This window comes from Polypterus senegalus, chromosome 13 (assembly GCF_016835505.1).
Source record: "Polypterus senegalus isolate Bchr_013 chromosome 13, ASM1683550v1, whole genome shotgun sequence".
NCBI lineage: Eukaryota > Metazoa > Chordata > Cladistia > Polypteriformes > Polypteridae > Polypterus > Polypterus senegalus.
Genome location: NC_053166.1, coordinates 31,495,234 through 31,511,831, shown reverse-complemented (window position 1 = coordinate 31,511,831; position 16,598 = coordinate 31,495,234). Strand labels below are relative to the sequence as shown.

At 38.6% G+C, this 16,598-nt stretch overlaps 1 protein-coding gene across 2 annotated transcripts in view; it reads right to left on the bottom strand.

Annotated features, from left to right (window-relative positions):
* sgcd (sarcoglycan, delta (dystrophin-associated glycoprotein)) overlaps window positions 1–16,598 on the bottom strand; it is a 905,470-nt gene that overhangs the window by 821,639 nt on the left and 67,233 nt on the right. The window contains exon 1 of one of the 2 annotated variants that reach the window (XM_039775689.1): window positions 9,830–10,369. The exons of the other annotated variant lie outside the window; for it this stretch is intronic. The gene's annotated coding sequence lies outside the window, so the exon portion shown is untranslated. Of the gene's footprint in view, window positions 1–9,829; window positions 10,370–16,598 lie in introns of those variants that run through there. 2 annotated transcript variants of the gene reach the window in all.

Here is a 16,598-nt window from a genome sequence, read left to right as displayed (position 1 = left end):
ACCGATAGTTGTGAGCAAACTTTTTGTGAACTTTTCGTTTTGTTTTATGCCCTACGATGGCTCCCAAGCATCCCGCGTCTTCTAAGAAGTGAAGGAAATTGTTACACGGACGTCGCTTGCCATTACAGCTTGAATGAATCGACGGTACGCTACATTATTATCATTATATGATTATTATTATTATGTTACTCGTAGCAAGTGGGTAGCAAATGGAAGCAGCCAATGATGATAAGAAACTTTGTATGGTGGAATCTAATTCTGTACCTTTTACTTGTGTGTAAAAAAGATGTCATCCAGCAGAAAAGGTGTGCATCTTGTTACAGATTGCTGTGTGCGTCTAGTTACAGCGTCCTGTAATAGAACTTTCGAACAGAATAAATGGTTATGATTTAAACTTCCTCCTGCCTATTTTCTCTTAGAGGTTCTAAGTCACCCAGGGGGTGACAGTCGTGTCTTCCACACTTATGTAGGTTTCATCCACATACTTTTGGTTCAAAATACAAATCCTCAAGACATGCACTACAATTTAATTGGTTACTCTAAGATGACCGTAATATAAGTATATACTGTACATTAATTGTGCTTTATGATGAACAGTTCACTACTTTGTGCCCAGCTACCCTCAACCCTGTAATCAGCACTTCATATTCAAAATATGGATAGTTAGATAGTGAAAGGACTTGGATAATCAGACACTGGACAAAGTATAAACGTCCTGGAGATTTTCCTGACCTGCACTTCTCATAGTAAATGAGGTGAGTTGGACAACCAGCCAGGTGAACTCAACCAGACGCTTAAGGGAGAGTGTCTGCGGATTCAACATGGAGCTACTGTATCACCTTCCAGAGCTCTCTGCATTTCATGGGAAATAAAGACATACAACATATCAGCCAAGAGCAAGAGCGGTAAAGTGAATGTGAGGTGGCACAAGTCAAACAGGCAAAAGTCAAGAATGGTTATAAATATATCCCAAAAAATGGGAAGGACAAAACAGCTAAAAATAAAAACCTTTGAACCCAAACAATTAATGTAACAAAGAAAGAATGCAAACTCCAAGATTCAAAAATACCAAAATCAGAAAAAAAAAAAAATTATACAGTACTAATTAATGACACTGTGCTGACTACACAGGGCAGTGGTTATTTTGAACAGATAAGGATTGTAAAAACTAACTAGCCAAGCCCAAATCTGGAAAGACAGGACATGTAAGATGAATCATAAGCAACAAGAATGTCAAAAATCAGAACAGCGTATAAAGAACACAATTTCAGAGGTAAATCTTAGTTAGTCAGACAGAAAACAGCTCAAAACCAGCGATTCTTTTTAAACGCTCAAACAATAACGCTAGACATTAGGAAACATCCACAAACCTGGTTGATCAGCATTCAGTGCTGCCAGTTTACAAGTTGTTGTGCTGATGATATCACTCAATGTGACTTCTGCGAGATGTCACCTGGCAACCCATCAATATGTCCCTAGCTAGAAGTGCTCAAAATTGTGATGCCCACAATGAAAACAAGATGGTACCACGGGAAAATGTATTTAATTTTTAACACTATTAAAAGCACTCATAAAACAATGGGATGACTGATGCCACAAAGTCTCGTTTATTTTTAGGGGACAAGGAGAAGCTATAAAATTTAAAAATAAAAGCCAGATCATGACAAAATAAATTTCTAAATATTTAATTTCAATAACAGAAATGAAACAAATATATCAAAATAATAATAAACAAAAAGAACTACTACTAAAGACAGAAGCTAAATAATTAACAAATATAAAACAAAAAAGAATACAAAGGAAGCAAAAGCAATAGCAAATTTTGATAACTAATGCCACAGCCATTAGCATGTGCCCAGTTGGTGTCTTTAATTGACCTCTCAGGTGACCAATGACTGCAGCATCTGAGAGTTGAAATTCAATCAGAGGCTCCGCCCTCCGACCACAGATAACAATAACACTTAAACAACTGGGGAAAAATGAAGAACACAAAATAAAATGTAGACTAAACAAAGGTAAGATAGTGGGGAAAAATGATAAATACCAAAAAATGCAACAAGAGGAAGGCTCAGGTGTAAAAACAAAAGCAGACTTCATTTGACTTGTATCAGGATTTCCTCACTGGGCAGAAAGCTACTGTTATATTTAAGCCAGAGTTCCTCCCCTGGCGGGGGCTCAAATGCCATTTTTGATTCTCTTGTACATGTTAACAGTGTTGGTGATTTAGTTTCTATGTATCAACTGTATGCATTTTGTTTTATGGTCTGTGTGTTCTGTGGGTGGTCAGGTGGTCACCTGTCCTTCACCATCAAGGGACCATCCTCAGCTCTATAAAGGCTGAGGACAAACCACAGTACCTTGCTGTTCATTGTGAATGCGCTCACGGAGGTGGTGAGTTCTCTTGGGAGTGTTGTTATTGTGCTTTTTCTGATTTGCTAGATTTTTTTAATCAGTGCTCTATCTTTGACTTCACCTCTTGGATTTCACATCATGACTTTATTCACTTTTGGGATTGTCTTTCCAAGGCATTGCCTTCTGTGCCTCTGTGCTGCTCAGAGCTTATTTTTGTTCTACACAGCTTTTGTTAAAATAAATCTTTCATTTATAAGGACCCTTTATTGCCTTTTTTGTTTGTATCCGAGATTTGACAGGAATTCCCCCAATAGTGAGCATTGTGAGTATTTTTGGGACTTACATGCTTACAGTTACTAGGGTAACTTCTTGGAGTGGCACAGCTATGGCAGTCAATTGCTGCATTGGAGAGTTAGCTACAGTATGACGGGTTCACCATAGAAGTGTGGTGTGATTCTTGGTGCAAGCAGGCACCTCAGATTATTAATTGGTCATCATAAAGTAATGGCTGAAATAAAAGGCAGGCAAGGTGAAGTCCACCCATTTCCACCATAGAAGGCAAATGTAGTGTACAACAAATATAACCAATAATTAGTTGATTAATTTGATTTTTACTTTTAAGTGGTTATGCAGATACATGCAATTAATTGATATGTGTGCATACTGTGGCTTGCATTGGTCCACACATCAATAGTATTTTAGATGGTACTTGGAATAAAAATACAATATGAGTTTTAAAGCAAGTTCATTTTTAAAGGACAAACAAAATTGGATTTGAAGGTCAGGAAGCCACCATCACAATGTGTTAACTGCCTGTCCATTGTAGGGCAAATGAAGAAACAGTGTGGGGATCCCCCCCATGGTAGTAGCAGTGCTCTTGTCTTACTAAGGAACGCACTGGATCACTTGCAGTGTGTATGAATACTTCAGAAAAAGGCTTCAATTAAAACGAAATCTCCAATCAGTTCAACAAAGCTCTTGATGTGCTTGCTTGCTCATCATCATTATATTTCAACTCATGTCTCACTTTTATTAATTCTACTGTACTAAAATCAGCACAATACCTGTCTGGTGGTAAGGCAGCCAAGATGACATAACCTTAAAAACTGCCTGGTTGCTTGAGGTTAATTTAGTCTATTAACAGTCAAGGACTCATCTTCAAAAGTATATTTAAAAGGAAGCTGTGTTATAAACAGTAGATGTTATTAGAACTGTGTACTGCTAAAGCCAGTCACTAACTGCTTATCAAATTTAAGTCAAAAACTTGTTATATTCAGAATGCAAAGACGGCATATTGTGCAAAACTTAAAAGTTACTAAAAATCTCCCACTGTGTGCTGGGATCATCTACATTAATCTCATGCCATTTTATTTTTTACTAAATACTGAACCATAAAAAAAAAACAGAATTTGCTGAATTTTTCATTTCACTCAAATAATATTCACCTTTGGGGTGGTGTTGATAATAACTAAATGAACAAAACCATATGGCCAGGTTTCACACATATAGTGACTATAAAATGTTTTCACCCCTCTTTGGATGTTTTCACATGTTATTGTTATACAGCATTGTGGATTTAATTTGGCTCTTCTGACACTGATCAGGGCGGCACGGTGGCGCAGTGGTAGCGCTGCTGCCTCGCAGTTAGGAGACCCGGGTTCGCTTCCCGGGTCCTCCCTGTGTGGAGTTTGCATGTTCTCCCGTGTCTGCGTGGGTTTCCTCCGGGAGCTCCGGTTTCCTCCCACAATCCAAAGACATGCAGGTTAAGTGGATTGGTGATTCTAAATTGGCCCGTGGGTGTGTTTGTGTGTGGTTTGGCACCCTGCCCAGGATTGGTTCCTGCCTTGTGTCGGCTGGGATTGGCTCCAGCAGACCCCCGTGACCCTGTATTCGGATTCAGCGGGTTGGAAAATGGATGGATGGATGACACTGAATGGATGACACTGATCAACAGTAAAAAGACTATTTAATGTGACAGTGATGGATCTCTGCACATTGGTCATTATAAATTAACTAGCTGTGTACGCCCGTGCTGTAAAAAGCCTATTGAAATCGTCAGGAAAAAAAACTTGAAACGTAGAGATGTCAGGTAATTGAAAGGAACTACTCTGGGCATCTCTCTCTTAGGAGGAATCATTTTGCCGACGTGCTCGCATCGCTTGTGCATTAGCAGCTAAGCGACTGTCTTTCTTCGGAGGTTTGTTTTGCCGATGTACTCGCCTCGTTTGTGTATTAGCGCCGGGAGGAAAAGTAAAAGGAATACCGTTTTGCCGATGTGCTCGCCATGCTCCTGTAATAGCGGATAAGCGAGTGGCTCTCTCTTTGGATGTTCTGCTTTGCCGACGTGCTGGCCTCACTTGCGTATCCTCGGAGGTGGAGCCCTTACCCCGACTCCACCTCTCACTTCCAGGCCAGACAGACACACACACTTCCACGCGTAGACGTTTATATATAAGATTACAAATATAAAACACAAAATAATTGATTGCATAAGTATTAATCCTCCATTAATATGATGATTATTATTATTACATCTAAATCATCACTGGTGCAGCCAAGTGCTTTTAGAAATCACAGAATTAGTTCAATGGCGATCATCTTTCTTGGGTTTCTATTGATTGCGGTATAAATGTACCTGCATGTGGAAGGGTTGACTTGGTATGATTACCTAACCTACATGTACACAATAAAGACAAACAAACACAACTAAGCAACTTCATGGAAAGGTGATAGAAAAGAAAAGGTCAGGAGGTGGAGGAAAGAACTGATTATCCCTTGGAGTCCAGTTAAATCAGTCATTAATAAATAGAAAGAGTATAGTACAGCTGGAAATCTGCCCAAAACAGACTGTCCATAAAAACTGAGTGATTGTGCGAGAAGAAGACTAGTGAAGGAGGCCACCAAGAGACCTAGAAGAACTCAAACAGAGTGACAGGATACAGTGACTGAGACTGAAGAAACTGTTCAGACAACTACTGTCACCCTGGTACTTCACTGGTCACAGCTTTATGCAAAAAAAAAAAAAACACACATGACATCTTAGTTATAGTTTGCCAGAAGGCACGTAAGAGACCCTGAAGTCAGCTGGAAGAAGGCTTCATGATCTGATGATACCAAAATTGAGCTTTTTGGCCATTAGACTAAACATCATGTCGTGTTATCAGAAAAAACACCACATGCATCTTTTCAGTCGATTCTGGAAGGCGTGTGAGGGTAGCAGGAAAAACAAACGGAGTGAAATCCAGACGGGAAACTTGATGCAGACCACAAGGAAGAAACCTGCAGCTTGGGAGATGATATATGTTCCAGCAAAGCGCAAAAACAAATGTCCGGAGAAGTCAAGTCAGAGTCCAGATCTTAGTCCAACTGAGAATTTGTAGCTGGGCTAGACAAAGGCTGTTGACTCACGATCTCCGTGCAACTTGAGAGTGTTTGAGCAGTTTTGCATGAGTCCAGATGTGCAAAGCTGATAGAGAGACCTGAGCACACAAACTTGAGGCTGTCATGGCCTAGTAAATACTGACTTGAAGGGGAGGAATACTTTATGATCAATTATTTTGTGTTTTACATTTGTAATTAATGTAGACCACTATGCAGAGATCAGTTTTCACTTTGACATTAAAAAGTCTTTTTCTGCTGATCAGTTTAAACAAAAGCCAAATTAAATCCCTTAAAATGTAATGTTGTATAATAATAAAAAGTGAAAACTTCCAAGGTGGTTGAATACCTACAACACCCACTGTATATCAGAAGTAACCAAACATCTACCCAGTCATCCATTTCAGGGTCTGTGCAACATGAGGCCCAAGACAGGAACCAAGCCCATGAAGTAGGGACTAGCTTATCAGTAACACACACCCACAAACATGCAGACAGCTTAGAGTCAACTATTAACCCAACATGCTCATCTTAACAAGAAACATGTAAAAACTCACATGGGCGCAGGAAGAACACAGAATCTCTACATGAGAAGTGATTAATGAGCTAGTAAATCTTCCCACAAGCATCTTTTAGTTCCACAGCATCACAAAGAGCAAACAAAAAGCAAAAATATCACACTGAAAGCTTTGCATAAAAGTTGGCATTAAATATAAAGCAATTCTGTATGTCAAAGTGCATACTTCATTTAGAATAATTATTGCTGTTTGCAGGAGGAGCAATAACACTTAGTAGCATTTGCTAAATTGAATGGAGACAATTTACAGCACAAGTGATTCTTCCTTCCCACATTTAATATAGAAAACCAACGTATGCACTAAAAATTGCATTAAGTTTTGTATGCAAGCCTATCTATGGCATCAAGGTTTTCTAACGACAGTCAAGCATAGCTTTCAAAAAAATAAATAAATAAATAAAAGAAAAAAATTTGCATTTCCTGATGCTAAATATAAATTAAACTGAGTTTGTGCACAAATCTAAATACCATATTAAACTTTTTTATTAAAAAGGTAGGTGAGAGCTTCAGTGGGCTGGCACCTCATGCAGAGTTAAATCCTGCCTTGTGCCTGATATTGCTGGGATAAGTCACAGTCACCTATGACCCTGAATAGGATTAGGTGAATTTGAATATTTGATTTGATATCATTATTATGGGCGGCACGGTGGCGCAGTGGTAAGGAGCAGTAAGGAGACCTGGGTTCGCTTCCCAGGTCCTCCTTGCGTGGATTTGCATGTTCTCCCTGTGTCTGCGTGGGTTTCCTCCGGGTGCTCCAGTTTCCTCCCACAATCCAAAGATATGTAGGTTAGGTGCATTGGCGATCCTGAATTGTCCCTAATGTGTGTGCCCTGCCCAGGATTTGTTCCGGGATTGGCTGCAGCAAACTCCCGTGACCATGTGTTAGGGTATAGCAGGTTGGATAATGACTGACATTATTATTATTATTACAGGATGGCTTTGTTAAGAGTTTTTGAAGTTGTGGATCAAACTGTTATATATATCTATGTGTATGGAATTAAAGAGAAAGCAATGATACAATTTAAGTTGTATAAACTTTTGCATTCTAGTTACACTTTTTGTAAGATACACAAGATAGAAACAGTTGGTATTTTTTTATATTTGGTGGGTGGCACAATGGTTGGTGCTGCTTCTTCATAGCTCTGAGAGACTGTTATTAACTTCTGGCCCATACAATGGAGGTTGGACATTGTTTTGTGTGTGTCTGCATGGGCTTTGTTTTGAATGTCCCTGTTTTTGTTAATTAAAAATTAAAGGCTGTGATTTAGTCGTATTTACATGAATAAACAGAAACTTTGACTTCTCAGTTGAACCCAAACAGATAAAAACAAAGAGCACACAGAGGCAATAGGTTGAAAGTTTAATTTAAAATTTGAGAAATATTTACAGAATTTAAAAACAATACTTTGATAACTACCCATAATAGTTTGACAGGTATTTTTAACTTAAACATATGCAAATATTTTTTCAGCATCACAAGCTTGGTGACTCTTAAGTGACCTTTTGTGCATGAGTATAGACTGGACCCTTATCCTTCATCCTGATAAGTCTGGAAGGCTCCAGGCACACAGAAACCATTGAGTTATATGATTACCACTTAGGAAAATTGATTATTATTATTGTAATGATGGTGGTGGATGGGTAGTATTGCAGGGCTTTGAAGTGGCAAACTTTACTTACAGTCTCTTTGTGTCTGTAATAAGCCAGAAGCCAATTATATGATTCATGTCTGTCAAACTTCTCTACCGTAGCTATTCTTTTTATCAGATATTGTAAAACACAAAGAATGCATAAGGTAAGCATGAATCCAATTTGGAAGAGTTCGTTTTTTTTCACGTTTGTTTTTTGGGTAAATGGTCAGTAGTGCTGCACTTGAAGCCTGTTCGATTGCTGATTATGTCGAGCTTGTTTGTTCTCCTCATGTATCATTGTGAGTTTTTCCTCCAGTTATCCCAGTCCTTCTGCTACAGAAGTTAGGTTGCTTGTTGTCTCTGAAAAGGCTCTTCATGTATGTGAGTACACCTTATGATGGACTCTTGCCCCATCCTTGCTGGACTTTCTCTCCACCCAATACTGCCAAGTTCTGACCGCTCACAACCCTGAGTGGTTTGGGAAGTGGATGGACGGATTGATTTGTATTTTTAGTAAATATTCATCCATCTATCCATTTTCCTAACCTGGGTCACTGGGCAGCTGGAGCCTATCCCAGCAATCATCTGGCACAATGCAGGAAAAAACACTCGGGCAGGATGCCAGCTATTAAGTATCTGTTATGTAAAAATGAAAGAAAAAGATGAGAAAATGAAACAATATGTTGACTGTATACATTCTTTATAAAAAAAAATAATACATGCTAGCAGATTGTTAAAAGCTGTTGGTGTCAGTGATGATGATCTATAAATAAGCCTGGTATTAAAGTCAAGCAGTATTAAAAATGCTAAGACGGTGCCAAGACGGCTTCTCCTTAATATTTTCAAAGCAGAATTATCCTGGCTAAATCTAAATTCAGACACTGTACTGTGCAATACTAGAAAAGCCATGAACAACCTGAGCTGACGCTACTGAACGCAAAGCATTCTGTCTCCTACTGTGCTGAATTTGCTTTCCCTTATTTTAAGTTAATTATTGATTGTTAATATTAATATTTTGGTTAAATGGCATTTGGGATATTAAATATTCAATGACAGACACACACATACTTATTCCACGTGAGCGCACACATATTGTATACACGTTAATTAGGTTTCACCACGCACTTAATCTACTAGGCTCAATGCCAACAAGGTAAAAATCTGATTTTTTTTAATACTTCTTTATGATTAAAGTAATTATTAGAATAAAAAAATGTTAAGTATTTTGATAAATGTAATTATCTAAAATCACAGGCAGGCCAACAGTTACTTCACTAGAGGTAATTTACATCCATGTACTGTAACTTTGTAAGAAGTTGCACAATTTACATAGACATTTAAAAGGCTAATCATATCAGTCAACTGGCTGTAAGAAGTGTCACAAAACAATTTAAAAAGGAAATCTGTTTATAAAGGAAAACTATGAAATGAAAAATAGAAAGCTCCATAAACACTGTTGCTGAGACTGACATCTTACTTATATACTGTACAAAAATAAAATCTGAATGCTCCCTCTGTTATTTGAAAAAGCTAACATTATTTGTACTATAAACATACTTAAGAAGGATTAAAATACAAATTCTGGCTTTTTGTGGCCACATTTGTAAAATAAGATAAATGAAGTGTAGTCAGTAAAAGAATAGCATTTCAAAGGTTTCAAATGATCCAAAAATCTAAGAGGAAGCAATAACAAGCACATTAGAGTCTTTAGTTCTTAGGGTATAACTTGCCTGCTCCAAAATAAAGTGCAAAAAGAAGCACCCATCACTTGCCTGTTAAAAAAAAAAATACATCACCAACTGCTTGAGCCCAGCAAACTCCCTCTTTAACTCGAGCAATCGCCGTCCTGTTCTCATTAACAAAAATTGCAAGAGAAGAGAAAATATCCTACCTCTTTTTTCAGATGCCCAGAAAGAAAAGACAAAAAAGAAATCACTGCTGCAGGCAACTTAAAAAAAAACCCAAACACATAAAGTATGTTACAAATAATCAGTTTTCCCTTTTTTATATTTATAAAAACTACAAAGACTGAAATCCACAGGCAGGTTGCATTCCATGGGGCCACATCAGCTAGGGCATCATGCCTCCAGTGGCTAGAAAGTGCGCCTTAGACTGATCTCTTTAACACTAATAAAGTGCATTAGTCCTTTCCTTGGATTCAACAAGAAAGAAGAACGACTTTAGCATCCTTTAGGCTTAAAAATCCACTGTGTGTGTTTCTTTATCCACAGATGTGAAAATCGTGCAAGAGATAGGATAGGAACAGAACACAAACATTGTACTGCTCCCCCACCAAAGGCTGCAAACCTTTTCTTTCCTTCTCCCTCCCTCTCTCTTTCTTTTTATGTATTTGGAACTAGAGCTCAGGAAGAGGAAAAGCTAGCCCTGTCACTGTTAGACTACATTAGCATCTCAGAGCTTGGAGGAGGTGGAGTTTTCTTTGCAGCAGAAAGGAGCATGATTTGAAATCCAAAGGAGAGAGAAAATAGAGAGAGAGAGAGAGAGAGTGAGAGAGAGAGAGAGAGAGAGAGAGTGAGTGAGTGAGTGAGCAAGCGAGAGGGAGGGAGGGAGGGCAAAGAGAATTAGTAGAGAGCGTCTACAGCTGCCTTGAAGTTGGCAAATTGACAGGTTCAGTCCCACAAGAGGTTGTAAACATTGATTGAAATTATTTAAAGACATAGAACTCCTTTATTCTTATAAAAGGGTGAAGAGCTGCCTATGTGTGTGTGTATATACTGCAAATATTGTGTGCAATAAATAAAAACTGCATATAAAATACATGTATGTCAAAGTATTATGTAAATATGATATATATGGAATGTGAACACACACACATATATATATATATATATATATATATATATATATATATAAATTATATATGTATATATATATATATATATATATATATATATATATATATATATATATACATACAGTGTATATAATGTAAAGTGTATAAGTTCACCCATATATTCTTTCCTATTCTAATCCCATTGACTCAAAGTGCTAATGTTTTGCTATCATTATCAGATGTCAGGCAGTAATCAAATGGCAAAAGTATGCATGTGTGTTATGTATAATTATCATCTATCTATCTATCTATCTATCTATCTATCTATCTATCTATCTATCTATCTATCTATCTATCTATCACCAAGACTTTTCTGATACTCAAAACATCTATATGATTAGCTTAATGTCAACTGTAAATTAATGTAGCATGAAAGTAAGTGTGCCCTTTACTGGCATCCAGAATTAAGCTGGTTCCCTGGGCCCTGTGTTCTTATAGGCTTTGGCATGTCCATTCACCACTGAATTGAAATTAAAGCAAAGCGTTCAAATATGTATGTATGTATGTAACTATATATAGCATACAGTGGTGTGAAAAACTATTTGCCCCCTTCCTGATTTCTTATTCTTTTGCATGTTTGTCACACAAAATGTTTCTGATCATCAAACACATTTAACCATTAGTCAAATATAACACAAGTAAATACAAAATGCAGTTTTTAAATGATGGTTTTATTATTTAGGAGAAAAAATCCAAACCTACATGGCCCTGTGTGAAAAAGTAATTGCCCCTTGTTAAAAATAACCTAACTGTGGTGTATCACACCTGAGTTCAATTTCCGTAGCCACCCCAGGCCTGATTACTGCCACACCTGTTTCAATCAAGAAATCACTTCAATAGGAGCTGCCTGACACAGAGAAGTAGACCAAAAGCACCTCAAAAGCTAGACATCATGCCAAGATCCAAAGAAATTCAGGAACAAATGAGAACAGAAGTAATTGAGATCTATCAGTCTGGTAAAGGTTATAAAGCCATTTCTAAAGCTTTGGGACTCCAGCAACCACAGTGAGAGCCATTATCCACAAATGGCAAAAACATGGAACAGTGGTGAACCTTCCCAGGAATGGCCGGCCGACCAAAATTACCCCAAGAGCGCAGAGACGACTCATCCGAGAGGTCACAAAGACCCCAGGACAACGTCTAAAGAACTGCAGGCCTCACTTGCCTCAATTAAGGTCAGTGTTCACGACTCCACCATAAGAAAGAGACTGGGCAAAAACGGCCTGCATGGCAGATTTCCAAGACGAAACCACTGTTAAGCAAAAGAACATTAGGGCTCGTCTCAATTTTGCTAAGAAACATCTCAATGATTGCCAAGACTTTTGGGAAAATACCTTGTGGACTGATGAGACAAAAGTTGAACTTTTGGAAGGCAAATGTCCCGTTACATCTGGCGTAAAAGGAACACAGCATTTCAGAAAAAGAACATCATACCAACAGTAAAATATGGTGGTGGTAGTGTGATGGTCTGGGGTTGTTTTGCTGCTTCAGGACCTGGAAGGCTTGCTGTGATAGATGGAACCATGAATTCTACTGTCTACCAAAAATCCTGAAGGAGAATGTCCGGCCATCTGTTCGTCAACTCAAGCTGAAGCGATCTTGGGTGCTGCAACAGGACAATGACCCAAAACACACCAGCAAATCCACCTCTGAATGGCTGAAGAAAAACAAAATGAAGACTTTGGAGTGGCCTAGTCAAAGTCCTGACCTGAATCCAATTGAGATGCTATGGCATGACCTTAAAAGGCGGTTCATGCTAGAAAACCCTCAAATAAAGCTGAATTACAACAATTCTGCAAAGATGAGTGGGCCTAAATTCCTCCACAGCGCTGTGAAAGACTCATTGCAAGTTATCGCAAACGCTTGATTGCAGTTATTGCTGTTAAGGGTGGCCCAACCAGTTATTAGGTTCAGGGGGCAATTACTTTTTCACACAGGGCCATGTAGGTTTGGATTTTTTCTCCCTAAATAATAAAAACCATCATTTAAAAACTGCATTTTGTGTTTACTTGTGTTAAATTTGACTAATGGTTAAATGTGTTTGATGATCAGAAACATTTTGTGTGACAAACATGCAAAAGAATAAGAAATCAGGAAGGGGGCAAATAGTTTTTCACACCACTGTATACTGTATTGTCACACCTGCATGCCTGTGGATTGCCTTCCAAGCTCCTCTAAGGTATGTGGTACCACCCCAGGATGAGAGCTGGTTAATAATCTTGTAGCCTTTTATCCCTCACAGCCTCAAGAAACCACCCCATGATTGCATCCGAGGCAAAGAAGCTCTGCCTATTCGGGTCTGTCTGGTATAAAAGTAAGATGCCCTCATTTGGACTTGACCTCACTGGACAGACATACTTTTATATCTTTCTTCAAAGGCTATTTTTTTTTTAGTGTTTTGAAGTTTTTCTTTTTCTCTGAATTAAATGGGGTTTTATGTGGTTGGCACCCTAACTATTCTTGGATTCGCTCTGCTTCATACACACATACATATATATACACAGCATATATCATAAATATATATATATACTGACATAAAGTCAGTTAAGCTTCAGAGATATCAGTCTGTCCAGTTGTGTAGCACAAGCGATTGTGAATCAATTTCACCTGCTTTGGTACAAATGAAAGTGACAACAGGTGCACTGGAGAGGCAACAGCAAGACAACCCCCAAAAAGGGAATGGTTTTGCAGGCAAGATGGCACATCCAAATTTACTGTCACAACAAGTTTTGCTTTGTTTCCCAGCACAGTTTCAAAATCATGGAGGAGATACCAGGAGACAGGCTGTTACACAAGGACAGCTGGACAGGAAAGTAGAAGGGCATCAACCCAGCAGCAGGACGGGTATCTGCTCCTTTGTGTGAGAAGGAAACAGGAGGAGCACTGCCAGAACCCTACAGAATTACCTCCAGCTGGCTGCTGGTGTGCATCTTTCTGACCAAGCTGTCAGAAACAGACTTCATAAGGACAACATGAGGGCCAGACATCCTCTGTTGGAACCTGTGCTAACTGCTCAGATCTCGATTGGGATCAGACAGAGAATCCCACAATTGGTAGCTCTGCTATTGACGCCCACTTCTTTTCGCAGATGAGAGCAGGTTCAAACTGAGCACATGTGACAGATGTGAAAGAGTCTGGAGCTGACATGATGAATGTTATGCAGCCTGCAACATTGTCCACCATGACCGGTGAAACCAAAACAAATTAACTTAAACTACATTCTGATCCTAGAACAATAAATATAGAGTTAGATAAATGTTGATAAAAGTTAAGTAGGTATAATAAAATTCATCTACATTTCAAAAAAATGTTAGGGGGGCACGATTAAAACTGTTATGAAAACTCAGGTCACAAATACTTAAAGGCTGAGAAACGCTGGATTACTCAATGTCTATATATTTACAATAACTTATGGGCACAATAGCTGGAGCCAAAAAAGCAGCATTTGACACAAGTGTACAAATCATAGCTGAAGGTTTGCAGATGCATATTATAATATCTACACATATCACACACACACATATATATATATATATATATATATATATATATATATATATATATATATATATATATATATATATATATATATATATATATATATATATAGTGGCGAGTGGCTGGAGGTGGTACCCAGCCTAGACGCCCAGGGGGACCGGAGGAGGGTTTGCGCCACCTCCAGACTATGAGAGGGTGACCTCCCTGGTGGGCTTGGGGACCACGGGAACGGAGCTTGGAAGCTCAACCCTATAGAGGCCCGTGGTCTCCGCCAGGGGGCGCCCCAATGCCTGAGGAGCCCTGGCCCTCAGCACTTCTGCCACACCCTGGGGAGTGCCGGCGGAAGATTATAGGGAGGCACCTGGAGTACATCCGGACGACTTTAAAAGGGGCCGCCTCCCTCCGTTCAGGCCTGGACTTTGGGTTAGTTTTGGGGTTGTGTGTGGCACTTGTAAATATGGACTGTGTTAATAAACGTGTGCTGGGTGAACCATCGTTGTCCACCTGTCTGTGTCCAGGCCGGCCTCCACAATATATATATATATATATATATATATATATATATATATATATATATATATATATATATATATCTTATATATTATATATCTATCTATATATTGTATACAGTATACAAAATCCAACATTTTTTCTGTCTGTCTGTCTGTCCCCTTTTCACGAGAGAACTACTTAATGGATTTAAATTGTTTTTTTTCTATAATTTGCTTGAACATTCTGGTTGATTTTGTGACTTCTTTCATCGCGCTGAGAATCACAGTTCGCTTGCAGGAGCGATATATTTGTGCTAATCCAAGACAGAGGCTGTGGGCCAAAGGGAAGGGGAAGCGTAACGTCAAGAGTAGGGAGCCGGGTGGAGGCCTCCTCACTGTCCTGTTTCACTACTACGTGGGCGGAACCGGGGGAGGGGCGGCCAGTAAATACACATATGCATATGTATATGCATATATATACAAATATTAAAAAAAAGTAAAGGAGCAAAAGTCAGTAGGCCCAGAAATAGGTTAAAACACAATGTTTCAGCTACAAAGCTTTATTTTTGATTCTTTAAAAATGCATGGTGATGTATCCCTACATTAATGCCATGTACATACTGTACATACGCAGGTATAGGCTGAAAAAGTGGACACATTTTTTCTGCATGATGAACAGAATGGGAATTAAAAACAAGTATAGTTCATGAGTTAGTGAAACAAGATGGAAAAATGTTCAGCAGCGTTGCCGTTTGTTAATAGCTGTCATGTCCTTTCAACCATTTGAACTTCTGCCATCCCTTTAAATATATCTTTGTCTTTTAGACATAAACTTCATGGTTTCTCTTGAGACTTTTCAGGTCCAGTAACACCCATACTCAGACAAGGAAGTCTCAGAAGCCATGAAAAATGATAAATCAAATCCATATCATAGTTGAGCCAGTCCTACTCCATGTGGAACGGCTGAAAACTCTGGCCTCACAGGTAGACCTTTCACCACAATGGTGACAATTGTAAGGACCTCATGTCTCATGTGATGTACTTTTAGTTTTGCTGTAATAATTGGATAGAGGGCATGTCAGAAGTCTACGTGACCATCATCATCATCAAGCCCTTCCGTGAGAACCCTAAATCCAAAGAGGACTGTTTCATTTATGTTAGGTAGAATGCCCAGAGGGGACTGGGCGGTCTCATGGTCTGGAATCCCTACAGATTTTATTTTTTCTCCAGCCGTCTGGAGTTTTCTTGTTTTTTCTGTCCCCCCTGGCCATTGAACCTTACTCTTATTCGATGTTAATTAATGTTGATTTATTTTGTTTTATAATTGTGTCTTTCATTTTTCTATTCTTTAATATGTAAAGCACTTTGAGCTACTGTTTGTATGAAAATGTGCTATATAAATAAATGTTGTTGTTGTTGTTGTTGTATGTCTTCAGTACATACCAGAACTTGGACACACTGTAAAGCACCAACTAACTATATACAGTACGTAGTTTTGAATGACCGTTGCATTCTTACTTGTACAGAATGCAAAAAATAAAACCCTTTAGCAGCATAAAGCTGAATATACAATAAAAATGTCTGAATGAAAAATATGGACAAGGCTGGAGCACAGATGGGTCAGAACAAGAATCAAAAAGGGAAAAAAGAGATTTGAATGTCAGAAAAGAGGCTAGAATGCAATAGCCCATAACTAAGATTGTCACCAAAACTTGAACTCAGTAAGAGCCTTCAAAGCTCAGCTAAATCTGGTGCTCAAACACTCTCTGAAACAGAAACTCCTCTGAAGAACAAGTATTACGTGACAAAGAGTGTTG